Here is a 24,718-nt window from a genome sequence, read left to right as displayed (position 1 = left end):
CACAAAAAAAGAAGTTTCTTACTCAAAAATGCCTTAAAAAGAATAGTGATTTCTTAAAAAGCTATTTCTTTAAAACAGAGAAAGCCTAAAAGGCTGAAGAGACCCCACAGAAAGTTTAGGTGGCTAAGACAGCAGTGATTTGTTTTGCAGAAGGGCTAACAGTGTCCTAAAGGGTCAGAAAGGGGCTGTCAACGTCTTAGCGTAGGTGAGCAGGTCACAGTCAGGGGCTATCTGCGCATGTCAGAACTGTCAGCTGGAGGCAGCCGAGATGATTTGGGGAAGAAGCAGACATGCCAAGCAACAGTTTGATTTAATAATTAATTTAGAAAGAGGTAAATAAAATTGCCTGTCAAGAGCCAAATAACAAAAATAGAAAGAACTCTAAGTGTAAGTTATTAGCTTTGTGTTTATGTTAAATGTATTTTTGACATTAATAATTTCTTCCTTCTTACCACCTAGCTCCTTTCCTCCACATTAAAATTTTTTTTTCCCAGAATGCATTTTGATGTTCTCTCCAACCTGTTCCTCTAATTGCAATTAAACCCTGAGGGAGTAATTTTTCCAAATGCCAGAAAATAAGTTAGTGCCCAAGGGAATGGCAAAGCTGGAAATGTGATGTGAGTAATCACCAGACCCACTTTTTCTGCTTTAGAACAAAAGAAGGGCTGGGAAGAAGGGATCACCCACAATTCTCAAATAGGAAGCCCTGGTGTTCATTTCCCCCAAGAAAATCATTGTTCTGCAATCTTAGGATCATCTGACAAACTGCTTCCTGGTGTATTGATTTGCTGCCACACTAAAAAAGTAATAAATCAATAACCAGCTTTGTTGAGAAAGGAAGGAAAAGTAGTGTTAGCTTGAGGAACCAGAGAAGACTTCAGAAAAAGAATTACGTTTTTGAGGGAAACACAGTAATGCATTTGGGAGGAACTTTGAGGACCTAAGAGATGGCCACACAATAGCAATTTGAGAGGAACTTGTGTATGGTTAGTCCCATGCCAGTCTCACTTTGCGTAGGTTAGTACTGCAGGCAGGAAGCTGAGTCATGGGCGACACAGGAGCAATGGTGCATGAATCAGATAAGATGGTCAGGCATGGGTGCCCTGGTGGGAATGACACCATGGCATAAAGACAGAAGTTGCACTGGCATCAGAGAGACCTGAATTTGAACTCCAGCTGGCACTAGCTGAGCTTGCCCGGGCACGTTACTTGAATTCCTAAGCTTTAGTTTCCTCATCTGTAAAACTGGAAGAACAGTTTTTCCCCCATGGTGAGGATAAGTTATAACATCTCAGAAGGGGTTAGTACATTGTAGTTGACAAATAGTTGCTATTATTGTTAACTAGAAGACTTTGGGGGCTACTGAGAATAGACGAGGAAGCAAGAACATCAGGAAGTTGGTTTAGAATGTTTTAAGTCGATAGAATGGTTTCTAAATTACAGAGAGACCAGCAAGTTAGGAAAAGCACATGATAAGCAGCAAGAGTCATTGAAAGGAATTTGATGCTATGTCATTGGAGGGAAGTCAATGATTTATTTGAGGAAAATGGTATCCAATTTATCAGTAGAAAGCTGTTTGACATTTGTGGGAAATGGGAGAAAAGTCAGGTCAAAATATAAAAATGCGGAAACCATTAACTGGATGAAATGGAATGCTTGGTGATATGTGAGGGAGGGGCCGGTGTGAAACAAGTGGTCTTGAGATAATTGGAGAAAGATGGGTAACAAATGGTGTATCTAGACTGGAGTTCAGGGAATTCTATCAGTCTTTGTGAGGGAAAAATGCCATTAGAAATGACATCAAAATTTTTCTATGCAAGTATTCTCTGTGTAATCTCTGCCAGCATAAATTCCATAATTATAATTTTTTTTTAATAATAAAAAAGTAGAAAAAAAGTGCCTGACCAGGGTACTGACAATCAGTTTCCTAGTGAAACTGGTGAAGTTGAAATGTTAGGTCGGGTAAGAAATTAAAAATTTCAATTATCTACCTGTCAGTTGTCAGGCTACCTAATTCAAGATGAAATAAAGAGATGAGATTTTAGGATGAGACAAATGACTAATTCTAGCAAGGTAGAATGGCCCCACATGGCATAGAGTGTGTGTAGAATGAACAGAAACTGGTTTAGTCAGGGGTGTATGGGTGATCTTTTGGATAATCATGGCACAATCAAACCTGACATTTTATTAGGTGGGGTAAAGCCAAGAACACCCATTTAGATAAAATTCAAACACTGATCCCAGACAAACTTGGCCAAAATAGATTTTAAAACAACTTTTTAAAAAGTCTGAAGGCTAACTAAAGACATTGTTGTAAATAAGCGAACACTGTTTGCCACAGATAAATCAAAATGTCCACGTATGAAGGATAAATAGAAATTAAATGACTAAATAATCCTAGAAGCACATTACAAGATTTTCTGAAATTATTGATGACAAGATTGCTTTTAAGTACATCAAATCAGCAAGCTATGTAGATATGGAAAAGTGATGCATGTAGATGCAAAGGAAATATAAAATCCAATGAATTCATTTATTCTTCTTTCCTGAGTAGAAATGTGAACAGCCTCTAAAAAGGAAAAAAAAAAAAAAACAACAACAACCACAATTAACTTAGGAAAGACAGATTAAAAACAAAAAAGGAAAGATATTTTCTTCCTTCGATGTCTGACTTTTTATTACCTGAAAAAATCAGAAAGATTCCAAATTTTTGATGAAATCCAGTTTTAGGGAAAACTACTTGAAAAAAGTTCTGTAGCCTTTTTTATTTCAAAGAAAGCTCTTATGGAAGGATGTTAAGGCTGAATTCATTTCCAAATTAGCTTTGGAAGCAGACAGTTGAGATTTACAAAGGAAAAAGTCAGGGTGCAGCAAAATTACTGGGAGTGGCTGATCCCCACCCAGAGTCTGAATGCACTTCATGTATGGATGTTGCTTAAGATATATTATCAGCTGTTAATTGAGCTGGACATTGACCTTGTGACATTAAATGCCATGGGGCAATCATTGGAACCCCCTGGGAAGCCTGTGGAATTTGTGAAGAAAGGCAGAATTCTAAACACCTCAGAGGCATAGCCTTCTTGAGGAGAAAGAAAACAGAGTTAATATAAAGAAAATTGTCTTTGATTAATCTGGTAATTGTTTCTAGAACTAGTCTTATAGGATTTTTTTTCAATCATAAAAGCAATATACTCTAACTGGAAAAAAAAAACCCTAGAAAATGCAGAAAAGAAGAAAATAGAAATCAATTATCACCCCACACTCAACAAACCTATGATAATATCTTAAAATGTACTTTATGCATTTTTCTGCCATATATATGGTTTCTGTCTTTTTGTAAATTTTGCATAAAATGAGATAGTACTATTTTGTAGTCTGCAGTTTTTACTTAGAAACGTATGAAATGTAAGTCTTTTATGTCAATAAATACTGATACGTTTTCTTAAAAGTTTATTTTATTTTTGAGACAGAGGGAGACAGAGCATGAATGAGGGAGGGTCATAGAGAGAAGGAGACACAGAATCTGAAACAGACTCCAGGCTCTGAGCTGTCAGCTCTGAGCTGTCGAACTCACTGGCTGTGAGATCATGGCCTGAGCCAAAGTCGGACGCTTAACTGACTGAGCCACCCAGGTGCCCCCAGATACATTTTTTTAAATGTCTGGACATTACGTAGTTTACTTTTTTGATATATAGATAAGTTACATAATTTAAATAAATAATTTATTTACTTTTTAAAAAACGTTTATTTTTGAGACAGTGCGCAGGCACAGTGGGGAGGGGCAGAGGGAGAAGGGAACGGAAGATCAGATACTGTCTCTGTGCTGAAAGCAGCGAGCTCTGATGTGTGGCTCTAATTCAGGACCCCTGAGATCATGATCTGAGCCGAAGTCTGTCGCTCAACCGACTGAACCACCCAGGCGTCTCTATTTACTTTTAAAATCAATTCAATATTTGGCTCCCAGTATGTTCTTTATGCACATTAATCCATGTATATTTCTGATCATATTATACTCTCAGACTGTAATATTATGCTCTGTGCAGCATCTAGCACAGCAGAGAATGACAAAGTATCTTTACCCATTCACTGGAAAGGATTTTAGAGCCCTGGCACTCGATATTTCACTATTAACACAATGCTAAGCTGAGCATCCTTGCTTGATTCTTTCTTAGGATGAATTCCAAGAAGTTGAATTGCTATCCCAGAGGTGATGCTCATTTTTTTGGTATATATATTTATTTATTTTGGGGACTGCACAAGCAGGAGAAGGGCAGAGACGGGGGAACAGAGGGTTGGGAGCGGGCTCTATGCTGACAGGCTGTGCACAGCGATAGAAAAGTGGTAGCTAACCATCAAAGTTCACTGGTAAAGTATTATAGTAGTGGCTGGGACACATTTACTTTATTAATCAGACTTTCAAAAATTTTTCACGTCTGCTCTAAGTTTAAAAATGAGCTAATCATTTAATGTTTTAAAGGTTGGGGTTTAAAAAAAATAATTAGCACACAGTAATATTATTGACTTTTTGGGTGTGTGATTCTATGAATTTTAGCACATGGGTAGATTTGTATATCCACCACCACAATCAGAATGTGGACCGGTTATAGTCCTATGAGTTTAGTAGTCTTAGTACTACTGGTTAAGTATAGTACTAAACATCTTTGTACTACCCCCATGTACTCAAACCCTGGCCACCACTGATTTGCTGTCACTTTAGTTTCTGTCTTTTTAAAGTGTCGTACAAATGCAATCATACAGCATGAAATTTTTGAGACTGGCTTCTTTCACTCAGCATGATGCCTTTGAGATTCATCCAAATTGTTGTATATTTCAGTGGTTTGCTCCTTTTTATTTCTGAGTAAATTTCATTGGGTGGATGTACCACCCAATGTTTGTTTACTCATTTATTGAAAGGTATTTGCGCTGTTTCTAATTTCTGACAATTATGAATAGAGCTGCTATATAAGCACTCTTGTACAGATTATTGTATGGATGTAAGTTTTTGTTTCTCTAGGGTAAATATATAGAAGTGGAATTGCTAAGGCATATGGTAAATGTATGTTTAACTTTATAAGAAACTGCCAAAAACAGTTTTCTGAAGTCTGTATCATTTTTATATTTCAACCAGCAAATATACGAGTGATTCAGTTTCTTCACATCTTTGTCAGCACTTGGTGTTTTCAGTATTTTTTATTTTAGCCATTGTAATAGGTGTGTGGTGCTATCGCGGGTTTAACCTGCATTTCACTAGGAGCTAGTGTTGAACATCTTTTGATTTGCTTACTTGCCATCCATGTCTCCTCTCTGGCTAGGTTACCTGCTAGTCTTTTGCCTGCTTTAAATTTTATTTGTTTGTTTTTACCATTGACTTTTGAGAATTCTTTATATATTGTGGGTACAAGTCCTTTGTCATACACATGGTTTGCAAATATTTTCTCCTAGTCTTTAGCTTGTCTTTTCATTGTCTTGACAGTGTCTTTCACAGAGAAAGAGATTTTAATCCTGGTGAAGTCTCGGGATCGGTCTTTTTTTTTTAATTTTTAAAAATGTTTTTATTTATTTTTGAGACAGAGAGAGACAGAGCATGAGCAGGGGAGGGGCAGAGAGAGAGGGAGACACAGAATCTGAAGCAGGCTCCAGGCTCTGAGCTGTCAGCACAGAGCCCAACACGGGGGCTCAAACTCACAGACTGTGAGATCATGACCTGAGCCAAAGTCAGAGGCTTAACCGACTGAGCCACCCAGGCATCCTATCTTGGGGTCAGTCTTGAATACTCTATGTGGATGCTGGTTGATTGCCCAATCTCCCAACCTCCCTTTCATCTAATTCCCACATATTTGGTCTCCATGTCCAATTCCCAGGTCTGTCCCCTCACTGTACCTACTCACAAAAGTCAATTCAATTAAATATGTTATATATGTGTATGTATAAATACAAATTATATAATGTAAATAACTACTTGATTTGCTTTTAAAATCAATTCAACATTTGGCATGTTTGTTATGCATTTTTATCCACACACATTGCCGAGTCATATGGCCCTGGAAGGTAAGCACTTGTCCTTTTCTTACCTTGTTTTGACCTGCACCTCGCATATGAGAAGATGATAGAGTATCATCATTGGAAGGGATATTTTGTCCCGATAGTAAACGTGTGGTCTGTGCCTCAGCACCATCAGCATTACGTGGGAGTCTGTAAGAAATTCAGACTCTCAGACCCTACCCCAGGCCTGTGAGTTAGAATCTACATTCTAATGAGATCTCCAGGTGCACATTAAAGTTTTTGAAGCACAACTGTCTAGTCATCAGGCTCTCTCTCTCTTTTTTAAAAATGTTTATTTTTGAGGGGGGGGGGAGGGGCAGAGAGAGAGGCAGATACAGAATCCAAAGCAACTCCAGGCTTTGAGCTGTCAGCACAGAGCCCCACATGGGGCTTAAACTTACCAACTGCGAAATTACTTGAGCTGAAGTTGGGTACTTAACCAACTAAGCCACCCAGGTGCCCAGGCTCTCACTCTTATTTTCCAAACAAGGAAACCGAGGTTGGGAGGGAGCAAAGATGGCCTCAAGGCTGGAGGCAGCTAATGCTAGAGCCAGGTGGAGAACCTGGCCTTCTCACTCCAAGGCCAGTGTGTTCAGCCAGCTGCCACCTGCCTCCAGCGTTTTGGATGACAATGACGATGTCAACTTCTCCCATCTCATCCCAGGCCATGCATGGAGCATCAGCACTTGTCCTGATGTGGTCTTTTTCCAAAAAGACTCCCCTCACTCCTTATTCCCAATATCCTCTAGGGATATCAAACTTTCAAAATGCAGGCTTTCAAATTTTCCTAATGAAGTGAACTACATACTCTTCGGGGGAATAAAGTGATTTTTTCCCCTTGCATTTGTTTACTTCTCCGTAAGCTCCTGAGATGGCTAACATACTAGTTGTTAATCACACCATCTGCTCAAACAGCACTTCTAAATCATTTGATTCATACTTTTCTTTTTAAGGAATTTTTTTTGCAGAACAATATGTTTGTGTCTGTGTTACTCCCATCATTTGGCAATGCAGTATGAGCTATTTAAACTTTCCTATTTATTGTAAATGGCTTTTCAATCAGCAAATATTTTTTTAAATGTGCATACACCACAAAAAAGCTGTGTCTACTGACTTTTCAAACATTGGAAACAGTAGAAAAATCTGTTCCAGTCTGTCTGCTGTCAAATTTTTAACCATCTGATTATATTTAAATGAAGCGTTTAGGAAGATGATTTATCTGACTGACCCTGAGAAAATGTTCTCCACTGGTCCTGGAGATGGCGGTGCTGTGCAATTTAGTACAACCCTTCCTCCACTACACCCCCACCCCACCCCCGCAAAAGGAATTTCTGGAATGGCAGAAACTGGGAGAGGATTCGCTACATGTGAACCTTCTAACACTTAGCATAAACCTCTTCTGAACCCTGGAACAATTTGGTTTATCTTTGGGTTCTTTTGTTTTTGTTTAAAGCTGTACCCCATGCGCTTCCTGTTTCCAGCTGGGATCTGAAATGGAAATAGTTTAAAGGTTATTCTCATATCATGGGTAACCAGGAAGTGCCTATATAGTTTACTAAGAAGCTGGTTTTCACAAGACTGCTTGGCTTTAAAAAAAAAAAATCCTAACAAAGGCTCAACCAAGATAAGTGGAGCTAAGAATACTAGAAGTTTTGAATGCCTACTGGGACCACATCTCTGGGAGCTGCCTCTCTGGGTTTCCTTTCCTTAACAACAGAGGCCTGCTGCCTGACATTCTTTAAATTTCATTAGCAGGATCTGGAACAGTGGGTTTAAAGCGAAACGTGCTCAAGCCCTAGGCAGTATAACCCAGAGGACAATTTCTTGGTCCTGTCATTGCTAAGGTGTAGGCAGGGAAACAGGGGAGATGGGGCGGGCGGGGGGCGGGGGGTAGGGGTGGATACAGATACACAATCTTTATTTTTGAGATTGTCAAAACTTGGTGACAATTCAGCTAGCCAGAAAACATTTATTGAAGGCTTCATTATGTGAAAGGCATTATATCAAGCATTGTTACAAATAATAACCGGCACTATTTATGTGCTATGAGCCAGCCCCTTGCCAAATGCTTCAGCAACATTTCATTTAATCTTCACCAGAACTGTGTGAGGTAGGCACTGTACCCCCCACCCCCCACCCTTTTTAAGTGGGCTTCACGCCCAGTACAGAGCCTAACGTGGGGCTTAAACTCATAACCCTGAGATCAAGACCTGAGCTGAGATCAAGAGTCAGACGCTCAACCAACTGGGCCATCCAAGTACCTGCCATTTTTTTTTTTAACAAAGGAAAATGGAGGGCAGAGAGGTTATGAAATGTGCCTAAGATCGTGCAACTCATAAGTGCGATTGTTGAGATTCTAAGTCAAGCCTTGTAACCCTAGAGCCTGCTCAGTCAGTTGTTGCCTTGTGTTTTGATTCATAGATGAGATAGCACAGATATCAAACTCTCAAGTTGGAATTAGACATATTTGGTGCCCATTTAAGAATGACAGAGACCCAGAGACTTAGATCTCAGTACTTTGCTTCTGCTAAGTGTTATCTGGTTGGAAAGAAGCCAGGCCCTCAGTGAACATGCATGTCATTTGGGCTGGGGAATTCCACTTGGAATAGCACACCTAAGTGACCTAAGATGTCTTTCTCCAATGTGATCTCATCAGAGAATTTCTGGGACTAAGATTTGCTAATGAAGTTAGGGACACCAAGGATATCCAGTTGAGGCTGTAGTTTTGGATACCTAGGGGTAAAACACACCAACATTTTCAAACCGTTTTTTCCAGTGTATTGTACTATTGCCCAAACTCAGAGAGTATCTCACACTGATTCTGTTTAATTCCTCAAATTTGAATGTGGGGTCTTCTTTTTCATCTTTGTCACTAAAATAAAGATATATAGAATCCCATTTCTTCTCTTTGCTTATGAATGCCTTACAACATTGCCTAGGGCAGTGATTCTCAAAGTGTGGTCTCCAGACTTATGGCATCAGCATCAGTTGGGAACTTGATACAAATTCTCAGTTTAGAAACCTCTTTCATTCTGCCTCGTTTGATTTTCTGTTTCAAGTCAGAATACTTCACTTGGAGACACATTTTTGTCTCCTCTAAAACATACTCCTGCAGGGGATGGGAGCCACTTCTATTTGTGAGGAAACTGCTTCCTCTGCATCCCTTCACTGTTACGGGAATGCTGAGGCTATTATTTTGTAGGAGGATGGCATTTTACTGTGGTCCTATATTTGGTTCAGGCCACACCCACAACAGGGACCTAGTTGCAGCTGAAAGGTAAGCTCTCAGCCAGTGTCTGTCCCTTGTGGAAGGAACATGTAGTAGACCAGCACTGACGGTGCAGGAGAAGAAGGGGGTGCTATCTTGGTCTTGACGTTGAAGGAGGGGTTGGGATGTTAGAAATGTGTGTGTGTTTTGGCGGGGGTGTTGCGATCACAAGGTGTGTGAAGGATGTGATTCTGTCACATGAAAGTGTCTACTTAAGGTTGTTTTTGAATGATGGTCAGAGACTTCTTAAGGTTCCAGAGAGGAGCCTTCAGGTCAGTAGCAGTAAGAGCCAGGAGGACTGTCCCTCCTCTGTACTTACTAAAGCAGCTCCAGGGGTCTCTGTGTTATCTATTAGGGCTTTGTATAAGATTCTGTTTGAAATATAGGATTTCCTGATGGAAAAATACTAGGGGGAAAAATCTATCTTGTTTGTAGTATAGGTTATTTTGATCACTACATTTTCAATGTTTCTTTCTCTTTATTGATTCTTGGGATCTTGCAAAACTTGGTTGAAAATATCTCAGCTGATCTATGGGAAAAGGTTTTCTCACATTGAGATCTCCTCCAGAGATGACCATGGGAGTAATGGAGAAAACCAGAGGAAGTGGCCTCCGAGGTGAAGGTAAAACCTGAGAGAGGGGGCAGAAATCAGGTCACCAAGCTCCTTCTCCCCACCGTTCTCCTTGTCCCGATTTCTTATTCCACTGGTAAAGGGAGTTTATTATAAAGATGCTTTTTTTTCCTTTTTTTAAAGTGAATTCTCTTCTTTAAATATCTAGTGCAGTGCTGGGCACTCAGGAGGTGCTTAATAAATACTTCTTGAATTTAATTAAGAACCTTAGAGCTGTTAAAGAGATGCTGCACATTGGGGGGAGAATACAAAAAAGGAAAGATTGTGGAAGATGAACTTGTCTTTCTTTACAGATGGTTTCAAGGAACTACCAAGGTCAGAAATGAAAACCTATCCTCCCCCAGCTGGCTACATATGGCATTCGACTTATTAAGACTGTTATTTTCTAGAATCATAACACAAAAGCTGACAGTGTCTCAACAACCCAGGGCAGCCCACATATGATGCCAAACTGGGTCCCTGAATTCTGATTTTTGGCTCATTTTCAGGGAGTCAATGGGTGTGTGTGATTTCATTTTAGACTCTTTGATTGTCTCTCAGACTGTTCTAGAAAACAGCCTTTGGGCTGTAATTTTATTTTATTTCTTCATGCTTTAGGAAAATCTCCCTGGCTTTTCTCAGTAAAGAAAAGGAAAAAAAAAATGACAGGAAAGGCACTTTGCAGCCAGGGCAGGAGCAGTGGTGGTGGCGGTGGCAGCAGCCACTGCCCCAGCTGCCGCCATGCTTCATAAAACCATCCCAAATGGGATGAGCGCATTTAGCAGAATGATCAATCCACTGCTGCCATATCACTTCTATTTATAATCTTGGCAGAGCTACAAATTTCAAGGGTTTTCGGAGACGGGGGAACTCTGTTACATGAAGTGATTTTAGCTCTCATCTTTCTCAGAGCTTGAATTCAAGGGAGTGGAGATCTTCCAGCCTTTAAAGGAATTGATGTTCCCACAGAACCCAACTAGCTGCCTGCTCACAGGTGATGGCTTTTAATACAGGCAAGGAAAAGGCTCAGAAGGGTCTTTTTTTCTAAGGCATCTTTTTTATTTTTTAAGGAGTTTATAAGATAGAAACCTATTTCGTGTATTTTTTGTGTTTATCTGCAGATAATAGCCTTAAATCACCTAAGGGTTTACTCACACATCTCTGCCTCGCCTCAAATTATTCATTTCCAATACTGGCCTCTCTGTTAATTAAATGGTATGTCTATGGGGGCATTTCCACTTGAATGATAATTAATGTGTTTTTTCCCAATCCAGCTGCCCATGAACTCTTGGTAGATAAATTGTTTTGTAGCACATATTTGCGGCTGGGCTTGGATAATGATTTCCTGCTCAGTTGAAAAAAAAAAAAAGTAAACATCTTCCAAAGCACAATATCTCTTCCTTACCTTTTTACAGCTTGGGAACGTGGGGAGAGGAAGAAAGGTACCCCCTAATTTGCAAATAAGATGACCAAAGTAACACAGTAACTGCGGTGGAAGCTACACTGACCTTTCGGTTAATTTTCATAATTATTTGATATCCTTGCCTGTGTCCCTGGTGGTTCATAAGGCATATGGTTTCTGAGACATGTATAAATTAAGGTTACTTAAATGTTTTTGATTCCAGAGATATGTTAAAATGTGACTAAGTTGCTTTTTAATGCACAAAGTCTTCTTTTTCGTTTTGGTATGCTACTAACAATGTTCTGTGAGAGGCAGAATGTCATAGTGGTTCCAGGCACAGGCTCTGGAACGAGAGCTGCATCTGAATCCTGATTTCACCATTTGGCAACTATGAGACCATAGGCAAGTTCTTAGCCTCTTTATATCTTACTTTGCTCATCTATGAAGTGGCAATAATACTAATGAATATCCTCCTCCTAGGGCTATTGTGTGGATTCATAGCATTTTTTAAATGTAAAACAAAACAGAATGGTGTCTGGCACACACTGATTGCTGTATTAACTGTTAATCAATATTTAAAAAAATATTTTGGGGCACCTGGGTGGCTCAGTCGGTTGAGCGTCCGACTTCAGCTCGGGTCATGATCTCACGGTCTGTGAGTTCGAGCCCCACGTCGGGCTCTGTGCTGACTGCTCAGAGCCCGGGCCCTGCTTCAGATTCTGTGTCTCCCTCTCTCTCTGCCCCTCCCCCGTTCATGCTCTGTCTCTCTCTGTCTCAAAAATAAATAAACGTTAAAAAAAATTTAAAAAAATACTTAAACGTTAAAGTAGATTTACTGGAAAAATTGTAAAAATTTGTCTGCTTTTATACCACACTCTTAATTAATTGACAAAGGTCTCTGAAAGTGCAATTCTAGCTCCAGAATACTAAAACGTCAGCAGAAGGATAGTGTGGGCATGAAATTTATAGTTTTGATGAATGTGAGCCTCAAAAAGAGGAGGTATAGACTGGAATATCAAGATGGGGAGAATTTTCTACCCAGAAAGGTGAATGTCTAGAGGTGAACAGCACTCTCACAGAAAAGGGAGGAGGAGGAAATGCCTTGGGCTGAAACTCCTATCTAAGCATCTTGCTTACATAAACCCAGTTATTTCATTTGTTCAGTCCAGACTTGGCCTTCCTTACCCTGAGCAAAAGTGTTATTAAAAAACCATATAGTCAGGAAAAAGAATATTAAAAAATCTTCGGCCTCGCAATGCCTCCTCCTGATTCAGAATGAAAAGATTAGGGCAAGTGGCATATCAGAACTGGGTCACTCCACCAGCTGATGTCAATTACGTGTAGAGCGCTCTAATCTGACTTGGTTCTTGGTAATAGGATCTGAGCAGGGAGTTGTCCAACCAAAACGTTAGCACAGTTGCATAGTAAGTGTCTACAATGGAAGTCGACATCATCACATGTCAATGCTCCCAAATTTGTCTGGAGGAATTAGGAACCTACAGATGACCCAACTGTGATGTTTATGAAATACATCTGAGTTCTGGGCACTGTGTTAAGCACCCTGTATGTTACTTTGTGCAATCCTGTTTGCAACTTTAATATTTTTCCATACTTTCCTAGTGGAGGAAGCTGAGGTTCAGACATACAGCTGGTAGACAGTAAAGCTGGGATTCAAATCCAGGTAGTCTGGCTTCAGTCCATGTGCTGCTAGTTTTGTTTGTTTGTTTTGATGCTGTTAGTTGTAACCACTAAATTCCCTTCTATGATCCCACAAAAAGTGTTAAAAATGCAAGAGTTGAGAAGTATCAGTATAGCTTCATTATATCAATTCTAAGACCTAAAAAATAATTACCCTGTGAGGTTTCCATACATATTAACAACGGTGCTGACAATTAGACTAAAATGTCAAACAGCAAATATTGCAGTGTTGGAAAATAATGGTCTCCTTCCACAATTACTGAGATCACTTTTTTTTTTTCTGTTGAAGAAATGAACACATCCCACAGACAAAGCTGGGCCTACACGGAGGCATTTCATTGATATGATGGCTCAATAGTAGCACCTGGAGAAATATCACAGTGAAACCACTGCCGATGCTGGGCATTGCACTGACCTGATATCTGAAACGGTGAGCTTCACATTCTGCCTAATAATTAAAGCAATTTATCTTCAGACGGATCTAGGCCATTTTGTTGTTCAACATGAAACTCTTGGGGGATGAAGATGACTGTAGGCAATCTCTGTTGTGCAAATACTAATATGAAAAGTACATGGGTAACTCGTTGAGATGCCATCACCTATGTGGTCATCTCAACTTTGACTGCTAGATTGATGCCACTACACATGGCTAGAAAAGACTTACTCAGAAATTAGCAGTAAAATAACTGAAGCGTTACCACCATCTCGCGTGACCTAAAATGCAGACCAAATGACAATGCTTAAACAAGTCTTTATCCTGTCCCAAAGGCCAAATTAAGAAACAAATATGAGAAAAGAATGCCTGCAAAGGCCAAAGAACTCTGATATTATATGGCATGCCATTTGAGTACAGGTTTGTCCTGCCTGCTTCAATAGCCATTGGACAGTAGTGTGTGGCTACTGAGCAACTGATGTGTGGCTAGTCTGAATTGACACGTGCTGCAGGTATAAAATAAGACCCAGATTTAAAGACTTAGTATGGAAAAAGAATGTAATCCATCTCAATAATTTTCAAAGATTGATTACATGTTGCAATGATAGTTCTGATACATATACTTAGGTAAAATATATTTTAATATTAATTTCGCCTGTTTCTTGTTACTTTTTAAAATGTGGCTACCATAAAATTTAAATTGCAAATGTGGCTTACATTGTGTGTCTATCAGGAAGTTCTGGTAGGTACTCTATACTAACGGCTGCCGAGGAATGAGACAGCTTGGTTTTCATTGTGGATGCTGAGGGACTACGTAGGGGCCAAATGGAATATTTTTGATGGCCTCGTCATCTCCAGTGATTTTTGTTTGTTTGTGTCCAAGTTAATTGCTTTCTGCTCTTTGTTACATCCTTTCTTATATTTTCTTTGGGTGTTCTTCTCGCCCCTCTCCCCCCATTCTTCAATAGAATCTGTAGCTCATTTATTCTTAGGATTTCTTGTTTCTCAGTAAGTTAATTTAACTCTAAAGTATTTATTGATTTAGAAACGTCCCCAAATTTTGGCATATGACACTTATTGTTGTGTAGTTTAAATTTTTTCATAATATCCTCTTGGGGTTTCCTCTTTGGCTACTAGGTTATTTTTATGATACAGATATGTGATATAGATTCTTTGGCATGTCTTGAAATTTCCTCTGTGACTTGCTATGTAGTTTCTCTGACAGTTCTGTTTGTGCTTGAAAAGAATGTGTATTTTATGCTTTTTATTCATTATGTGCAGGCTTCTACATTATAGTCTTTTGGGTTAAGTCTTTGTGTTGTTCAAATATATATTATAATTATAAATCCTTAAATTACAAGAATTATAACATTATAATTATAAATCTTTAATACTATTTCTCTCTGCCTCATGTATTGGTTTGAGAGAGGTGTATGAAAGTTTCCCACTGTGATTATAGATTTGTCAATTCCTCCTTACAATTCTCTCATTACTTTATGTATTTTGAGGCTCTATTGTTAAGTACATAAAATTTCATGACGATTTTATTTTCCTGTTGAGTTGTTCTTTTTATCTTACTTATCTATGATTCTATCAGTGCTTCTCGGCTTAAAATTCTATGTTGTTTGATGTGAATGTAGTAATACCAACCATCTCTTGATCGGTATTTGCCTGGCTCATATTTGTCCATCTCTTTCTGTATCAATATGTTTTTGTGTATTACTCTTTTTTTTTTTAATTTTTTTTTAACGTTTATTTATTTTTGAGACAGAGAGAGACAGAGCATGAACGGGGGAGGGTCACAGAGAGAGGGAGACACAGAATCTGAAACAGGCTCCAGGCTCTGAGCTGTCGGCACAGAGCCTGACACGGGGCTCGAACCCACGGACCGTGAGATCATGACCTGAGCCGAAGTCGGACGCTTAACCGACCAAGCCACCCAGGCGCCCCTGTGTATTACTCTTAAAAAAGTAGCTGGATGACGGGGCGCCTGGGTGGCGCAGTCGGTTGGGCGTCCGACTTCAGCCAGGTCACGATCTCGCGGTCCATGAGTTCGAGCCCCGCATCAGGCTCTGGGCTGATGGCTCGGAGCCTGGAGCCTGTTTCCGATTCTGTGTCTCCCTCTCTCTCTGCCCCTCCCCCGTTCATGCTCTGTCTCTCTCTGTCCCCAAAAAAATAAATAAAAAAAAATTGAAAAAAAAGTAGCTGGATGGTATTCTTTTTTTTTTTGAAAATTTAATTAGAGGCAATTAAAATTTTTTTGTATTTAATATGATTACTAATACATTAATTCCTATTTACACTATCTGGTTTTATGTTTTTGTGTTTTTGCCCCCTCTTTTCTGGGTTTTTATTGAATTGACCATATGTTCTTTATTCCCTTTATATCCTCTCAACTCATTTGGTAATTATACATTTGATATTTATTCCTTTTACAGGTTTTCCTTCTGACTTAACGAATTGTGGAGTTAACCAAATCCTTATCTCCCTCCTGAACAGTATAAGAAGTTAGAATGACTATTCCTTCCTATATTCCAAATTATCATGTACGATTTTAGTTTTTTCTTTCCTCTAAGCCACAAAATTAATGTTATTATTATTTTGCATCTAAAGTTCAGTTAGATCTATCAGCATGCTTACCTAAAGCTTCTTCATCTCATTATTTCCTCCACTCTTATTTCATTATTCATTATTCCCGTGGATTTCATTATTCATTATTTCCATCTCATTATTTCATCCACTCTTCCTCCAGATTTACCATTATTCTTGCTGAATGATGTTGTTTAGTAATTTTTTTTCAGTAAACTGCTATAAATAGTAGACCCTTTCAGTCTTTTTATTTATTTACCTTCCCTTGATATAGTTTAACTGGTGGATAGTAACTTTGCTTTACCACGTTGAAAATTTACTCTATTGCATTCTGGCATCTCTTGTTACCAATGGAGGGGACGTTTTCTGTCAGTCTATTTTGTGTGTCTGCACGCAGAGAATGACATACTTTAAAAACATTTATTTATCTTTGAGAGAGCACAAGCTGGGGAGGGACAAAGAGAGAGAGACAGAGGATTCGAAGCAAGCTCTGTACTGACAGGCTGATAGCAGTGATCCTGATGTAGGGCTTGAAATCACGAATCAAGAGATCATGACTGGAGTTGAAGTCAGATGCTCAACTGACTGAGCCACCCAGGGGCCCTGGGAATGACATGTTGAAACCCTCTGTTTGTGATGGCTCCAAAGCCCCTATTAAGTTCTATACCCATTAAAGGTGTAAACTATGAACTGATTTGGTTTAAGCTCCTGTTCACTTTGCTGCTTTTGGCTCCATTTTTCACTCAGGGATTTCACACTCTGCATTTGAAATTTGCTAGGTATCCAAATTCTGTTTCTGTAGAGTTTAATTTTTTTCCAGGAGAGAGAGTCATTCCCTGTCAGTTCAGTCTGCAATATTGACTTGACATTCTCAATGGTCTCATTACTGCTACATCCCACAGTCTCTGGAGGTGCCAATATGACAGTATGGTCTTGACTCTAATGTCTGCAAGTTAGAGTCATGGAGCATTTATGATAAACTTTTAAGACTCTTAGCACATTTACTTGCTGAGACCCCCCACCCCATGACATCCCCACATTCTGCTCTCACCTCTACTCCTGTGGTCCCTTCACCTTGGCAGTCTGCTCTCCTAGGCAGAATTCCATTGTGCATGCCCTCTGCCTGTCATTCCTATCATGGGTCTACAGCTGGTCCCTGGGATATGCCTCTTTGACTTGACATCGGAGAGAAGTACGTTTACATCTCGGCTGCAACCCTTTCTGTGTCCCATGGGTTACTTGAAGTTTATCAGGTGAGTCTGGTTCTAGTCCACCAAGCCTTTCAAATTCAGGGAACATACATCTCCCTCCTACCCCCCTCCCTGGCTCTAGTCTGGGAGAGAAGAGTCAGCAACCCCCTCTGTTGGGGAAGGGGAGAAGGATGGGGATACAAGGCTCAGCCTGTGCCAGAGAAAACCCCCTCACACGCTTCCCTCTCTCAACTCTTCACCCTCTCATAATGCCCTTCCTACAGATCAATAATTGAAACTTTCCACAGCACCAATTTTAACATTTTTCATGATTTCATTTCTTTATTCTCTTTACTTATACTAACCAACACTTTGGTATTTATATCTGAACTCAGACATGTATCAGATTTTGACGCCTATTTACTCTAGTAGTGGCAACTAGTGAGTTATTAAGGATTTCTAAAGTGTATTATTTTTTTTCTTGAGATTTTCCTTCAGTCTTTGTTATTATGGGACTTTTTTTTCTCTTCTGAAAAGGGGTCTGCGATCTGTAGTCACCTATGTTAACTATGATTAAAAAGTTTGAGTGAGGAGTCTTCTGTGAATGCAAGTTACTTTAGTAATGGTTAAAAGTATTAATCCTAACTTTGATGGATTATCTTTCACATAGTAGGCATTATGTAAATATTATTGAATACATGAGTGAGAAAGAAGCAATCCAAAATCCATAACACCTGTTCTTAAATTATAGAAGTACTGGAAAGTGTTGAAGGAATTGTTTTCTCAAATTTCAAAGAAGAACAAGAACTTTTGGTGCGCCTTTTCTGATTCCAGACACGTTCCCTTTGGTGTACTTAAAACATTTAACCTATAGTTGCCGTGGTGGTGTGTCTGCCATTAGCCTTCCTGAATTTGTGGTATTATCTTACTTTAATAAAATGCTTTTCAAGGATTCTTGCAGGTTACTTCATAACATGGGATGGGGAGTGGGACTAGATGAAATTTAAGGTCTTTTCCAATCTAAGATTCTGTGATTCCCTTCAGAAAATTCTGGCATCGTCTCTTCTCTTCCCACTAGTGGTCCAGCAGAAGTGAGTTATGCAGGGCAGAGCTTGGGAGCCTGTGGAACAATTACTTTTCCAAATGTCTTCATTGGCAATAGTATGCTGCCATATGGCTAAGTATAGCATGCAGGTGTCACAGATGAAATCTTCCAGAAGCTTTCATGGCCTTACAAAGCCAAACAACTTGCTTTGGGAACACTATGTACTTAATAAGGAAAGTTAGATTTTGGTCCACATGTGTCTTAAGGAGCATGAATTATTTAGAATGAAAAGGGATATATCTACATAAAGGAACATTTTGTTTTCTTTTTAGCATTAAGCACAGCTGTATATGGAACAAAGTATCAGATGTAGGCTTTTACCTTTTAAAAATTATTCTCCTTGAAAGTTCACATTTTTGACCCACGTTTGCTATAGCTTTCCATGGTCTACTATGGAGAAAATGTGTAACAGTAATAGGACTTTTGAGTTCTACCTGTTACCTTATCAATGACTGTATAACAACTTGCTTGAGTTCTTTGTGACTCATTTTCTCCATAAGAAGGGGACACTTTCTGTTCCAAAAAGCTCTAAGTATATTTGGTGATGAAATGGATTCTAGAAGGACCAGGTGTTTAAGAATTCTAAAAGGTATTATATTCTCCCTTAGTTTCTATACATGTTTAAATTCCTGTGATTGAATTTAGTAAATAGGAAACAGGAACATGTACACCCACAATCTAAACGACTGAGAAAGAAGTTGATAAACAAGACCATATTTAGCAAGCATTTTAATTTGGGGAAGAGACTGGACAAAGAAAAGAAAAAGAACATCAATAACTCTGAACTTCAGTGAACTGTATTTATTAGCATCCATATTGTTCTCTAGTTAATAGAGGTATAACATTTTGTATTCTACAGAATGACTGTCATCTATGTTCCCATTTATGAAAACATTCTAAAAATAGCACTCTGAATTCTTCAAAGCAGAGACCATTGGTGCCAGATAATTGAGTGCACTAATTTTACTGGATCCGTATGTATGTATACACATATATGTATGAATGTACATGGTGGTAGCATCTCTAGAGCTTTTTGTTTGCTGGGGGTCAACAGTGAGTTGTAAACACATACACATTTGAGTGTAACTACTAGAAGTAAGATGGTTTGAAGCAAAAACTATTAAAAAAGGAAGTCTCCTGAAATGAATTATGCTGTGTAGTCCCACAGAGGCAATTGAATGGATTGTGGCTTCTGAGGACAATACGACAGAAAAATTTCAAGGAAATCTCACCAAAAGTATTTTAGTGACCTATGGCATGGAACAGCTCATCATAGACAGAACTTCAAGTAGTCTCTTCAACTTATGGTTCACATTTTCATAAGAAAGAACCGGCTAGCTAGTCAAGAAAGGGTGGCAGTAATTGCTTTCTCAGTCAGTGGGAAAATAAGAAAATGAAAAACAGGATAACTTAAGAAAGGCAAACTCATTTTGTACCTTCTGGAACCTCTCAGTTTGAAGTCAAAACTAAACATCATGTTTCCTTCAGAAGCAACAAACAAATTGTTTTCTTCATAATGGAGCATTATCTCCTATAAAGAAAAATAAAGCAATGTTATTTACATGTTTAATGTTTAAAAAAGAAATAAAGACTGGCAGTCGCCAGAATGATGGGACAATGGATAAAGAACAGACTCAAAGATTCCCTTCCCTCTTCCAAACCTCCACCCTGCAAGGCTCCCCAGAGAGGAGAATGCAGAAGCAGATCAGAGCTGGGAGGCTAGAGCTCTGGAAACTTAATCTCCCACTCTTTCAGAGTTTGAATCCTGGGAGGTTGACTGGCAGCCTCACTCTGGCCTTCTGGCTATTTCTGGAAAGACTCAAAGAACTTCTTTAAGTCATATGATTTGGCTGTTAAAGATCTTGACACAAAATCTTTCTTTGACCTGGGACAAGGTGAAGAACCAAGGAATGAATTATCTAAAGGAGCATGAACATTTCTGCTTGCCCCAGTGTCCTTTTCCTGAGAGGTGCTGTGCTTGGAATCTCAGGTGCATTTTTGGGCCAAACCTGGTGATTCACCTTGACTACCTCTGTGGAAGAACATAGCCTAGTCTCCTCCCATCTCCGCCTGTTCATTCCAAGCAGAGCCACTATGTAGGGCCCGGTTCAGCCAACCTTCCCTTTGTACAATTCTACAAATTTGTTCTGTTTTCAGTAAGACATTCTAGGCAGGCAATGGACAAGAAAAATCACTGTGGTGCTTGCTTCTCTGTCTCTGCATGAGACTAACTTCTTTAACTGGCTTCTGGAGAAGTACAGCTCTCTGCCCAAAGGGTTTGCTCAGGTTGATTATCATACACCTTGTTGAGAAATAAAATCATCAGGTTGATTATCATATACCTGGTTGAGAAATAAAATCATCTTGAATGGTTTAAAAATTGCAATAAACTTTGTTATTTAAATATTAACCATGTTACTTCATCTTTATCTAAGTAGAGTGACTGTAACTGGGATTGTTAACTATCCCCATAAATACAGGGTTTAAGTATCTATCTTGGATGGATGAGGAGGGAAATGGGTTTCAATTCCCAGGGGGAAGACAGAGATATAGTGTGGGGCAGTATGAACAGCAATGGCCTTGAAGATTAACTGGTTCAAGTTTGAGGACAGACTCAGTCACACCTGGGCTGTTTGACTTTGGCTAATTTACTTTCTGAGAAAACTTTTTGAACTTCCATCCCTTCCTCTATAAACTGGGGATAATAATACCAATGCCATTGGGTTGTTGTGAGATTTGAGTAAATAAATCAACTAGAACAAGACCTGGCACATGGTAACTGATCAAGAAATGGTGACTATATTTATAGTATTAAGATGGAAGACATAAAACCATTAAAAATAGAAATATTTAAATATCAGCAAGTGTTATCAGGGCTGTGAGATTATGGGAAACTTTATTTTCTCCTTCATCTTTCTTTTTATTAAATAACAAGCATGATGAGTGAAGTTTATGATTGATTTTCTATATATTGCATGTCTGTATTTCTATCTATCCCTCTACGTCCTTCCTATGCATACATATAGAGATTTGAATGCATGCAGTATTTTGGGCTGAAACAAGTGCTTGCTCTGGAGAAAAAACTAAGACCCCAGCAATGACACTTTGGAGTGGGGTGGAGACTCTGGTACGGGCTTCAGAGATCTTGAGGCTAGTTCAGTATTTCCTCCAAGTTAACCGGGGAGCTTTTGCCTTAGCTCTATTTTTTTTCCTTCATAAAATGCGATCAGAGGGTGTGATTATGAAAGTCTCTTTGTGCTCTGAAGTGACACAATTCTATGTGGATCACAAAGAGAGCAAACAACCATTTCTACCTCTCCAGGTCTTACTTGGGAATCCCTAAATGGAAGGTAGAATGTATACGTTGAATTGAGTTTCACATGGAGAAGATTATTCCCAATAAATTTCCTATCTCCAGCCTTATGGGAAGAGAAGAGGAAGATCTTGTGGTGTTATTCTGAAGTTTCTGATTCTCTTGGTCATTCATAATCACATAGATGTAACTATAGGCTTTTTTTTTTTTTTTTGGTCAGAGTCTCCACATAGACATCCACCTAGTGAAGGTCGGTTCTGCCCGCTTTCTTAAGTGGGTGCCTGGTCTGCTCTGCTCTATTTCACTGAACTAATAAATCATGAATATTTTTCTTAGCCATTTAAAAGTCATTTCCTCTCATTTTCCCTGGGCACCAGAGGCAATCTTATACATAAAGGCTGGTGTGTGTGTGTGTGTGTGTGTGTGTGTGTGTGTGTGTTGTGTTGTGTTTGTATGTTTTGATTGCTGCCTTCAAAAATAGTATACAATAGCAAACAACTGCTTAGAGATTTTTCAAGCCAAAATTTATCAATGACCTAAACTCTAGCAGTGTATTCATCAAAAAGCAAAGATGTATGACTTTTATTACTTAACCTTTCCACACCACCTGCTTCTTATTATATTTTTTATTTCATATTCAACTTCTTATTTGAAATTCAAACAACTTATTATAATCATGTGTCCACTTCCTGAACAGAGGTGGAACATTCTAAAATCTGGTGTTTTATGTATAGAAATTGCTTTTAGGGATGCCTGGGTGGCTCAGTTGGTTAAGTATCTAACTCCTGATTTTGACTCAGGTCACGATCTTGTGGTTTGTGAAATTGAGCCCCACGTTGAGCTCCACACTGAGCATGGGGACTGCTTGGGATTCTTTCTCTCCCTCTCTCTCTCTGTCCCTCCCCTGCTCACACATTTTCTCTCTCTCTATTGAAAATAAAAAGTAAAAAAATGCTTTTACAGTAATTCATCTATTCAACAATAAGTAAATATTTATTTATTGAATGCCAATATTTCTACAGATTTCTAGATATCAGGGATATGTCAGTGAGCAGAGGAGAGTGTAATGTCTTCCTTCATGGAGCTTAGACTTCTAGTATGTCTGGGGGTGGGGAGGAAGAGAGACAGACAGCAAATACTAATATTGTATATTAGACTGTGAGGAGTGGTGTGGAGAAGAAGCAGAGCAGGAAGGAAGATAGCAAGTTCCAAGTGTGTGTGTGTGTGTGTGTGTGTGTGTGTGTGTGTGTGTGTGTGTGTTTGTGTGTGTTTGTGTGCTGTAGGCAAGGGGGGAGGAGTTCAAATTTAAATAAGAGTATGGGGAAAGACTCTGCTGTCAAGGTGACTTTGGAACAAAGATCTGCAGGAGGTAAGGGAGAGGGTGGGGGTGGAGGGTGGGTAACTAGTGGGAAAGCCTCCTGCTGAGAAGTGACAGTCAAGTGCAAAGGCCCCAAGGCAGGAACTGCCTGGCCTGTTTGGGGAACAATGAAGAGGTCCATGTGGCTGGAATGGAGTAAGAGAGGTAGGAGATAAAAGTAGAAGAGAAAAGGTGCCCAGATCAGAAATACAGAAGTATTTAGGGGTGCCTGGGTGGCTCAGTCGGTGAAGCATCCAACTTCAGGTCATGATCTCACGGTTTGTGAGTTTGAACCCCGCGTCGGGCTCTGTGCTGACAGCTCAGAGCCTGGAGCCTGCTTTGGATTCCATGTCTCTCTCTCTCTGCCCCTCCCCTGCTCGTACTCTGTCTCTCTCTGTCTCAAAAAAAAAAAAAAAAAAAAAAGAAATATGAAACTCCACACCCAAAAAACAAATAACCCAGTGAAGAAATGGGCAGAAAACATGAATAGACACTTCTCTAAAGAAGACATCCAGATGGCCAACAGGCACATGAAAAGATGCTCAACGTCGCTCCTTATCAGGGAAATACAAATCAAAACCACACTCAGATATCACCTCATGCCAGTCAGAGTGGCCAAAATGAACAAATCAGGAGACTATAGATGCTGGAGAGGATGTGGAGAAACGGGAACCCTCTTGCACTGTTGGTGGGAATGCAAACTGGTGCAGCCACTCTGGAAAACAGTGTGGAGGTTCCTCAAAAAATTAAAAATAGACCTACCCTATGACCCAGCAATAGCACTGCTAGGAATTTACCCAAGGGATACAGGAGTACTGATGCATAGGGCCACTTGTACCCCAATGTTCATAGCAGCACTCTCAACAATAGCCAAATTATGGAAAGAGCCTAAATGTCCATCAACTGATGAATGGATAAAGAAATTATGGTTTATATACACAATGGAGTACTACATGGCAATGAGAAAGAACGAAATATGGCCCTTTGTAGCAACGTGGATGGAACTGGAGAGTGTGATGCTAAGTGAAATAAGCCATACAGAGAAAGACAGATACCGTATGGTTTCACTCTTATGTGGATCCTGAGAAACTTAACAGAAACCCATGGGGGAGGGGAGGGGAAAAAAAAAGAGGTTAGAGTGGGAGAGAGCCAAAGCATAAGAGACTCTTAAAAACTGAGAACAAACTGAGGGTTGATGGGGGGTGGGAGGGTGGGGAGGGTGGGTGATGGGTATTGAGGAGGGCACCTGTTGGGGTGAGCACTGGGTGTTGTATGGAAACCAATTTGACAATAAATTTCATATATTGAAAAAAAAGAAAAATAAATGATCAATTAGTATAATTATTAGACACAGGGGCAATATCCATAAACAAAACAGATGAAAAACTATTCCTGGAGTTGATATTCTTTTTTTTAAAAATTTTTAATGTTTATTTTTTTCTTTTTCTTTAAACAAATATTTTTTAATGTTTATTTTTGACAGAGAGAGACAGAGCATGAGCGGGGGAGGGGCAGAGAGAGACGGAGACACAGAATCCAAAGCAGGCTTCAGGCTCTGAGCTGTCAGCACAGAGCCTGACGCAGGTCTCGAACTCACAGACTGCGCGATCATGACCTGAGCCGAAGTCGGATTTTCAACCGACTGTGCCAACCAGGCGCCCTTATTTTTTCTTTTTCTAAATATAATTTGTCAAGTTAGGTAACATACAAT

The 24,718-nt window shown here is 39.4% G+C and overlaps 1 long non-coding RNA gene across 2 annotated transcripts in view; it reads left to right on the top strand.

The window, feature by feature from the left end:
- LOC111561858 overlaps positions 1 to 24,718 on the top strand; it is a 158,188-nt gene that overhangs the window by 32,884 nt on the left and 100,586 nt on the right. For both annotated transcript variants that reach the window (XR_002744811.2, XR_002744810.2), the window contains exons 2-3: positions 10,831 to 10,914; positions 13,310 to 13,450. This is a non-coding gene — a long non-coding RNA (uncharacterized LOC111561858). The remainder of the gene's footprint in view (positions 1 to 10,830; positions 10,915 to 13,309; positions 13,451 to 24,718) is intronic.

The sequence above is a fragment of the Felis catus genome, chromosome C1 (assembly GCF_018350175.1).
Source record: "Felis catus isolate Fca126 chromosome C1, F.catus_Fca126_mat1.0, whole genome shotgun sequence".
Classification (NCBI taxonomy): Eukaryota; Metazoa; Chordata; class Mammalia; order Carnivora; family Felidae; genus Felis; species Felis catus.
Note: the sequence above shows the minus strand (reverse complement) of the source record. Positions and strands in the feature narration are given on the sequence as shown.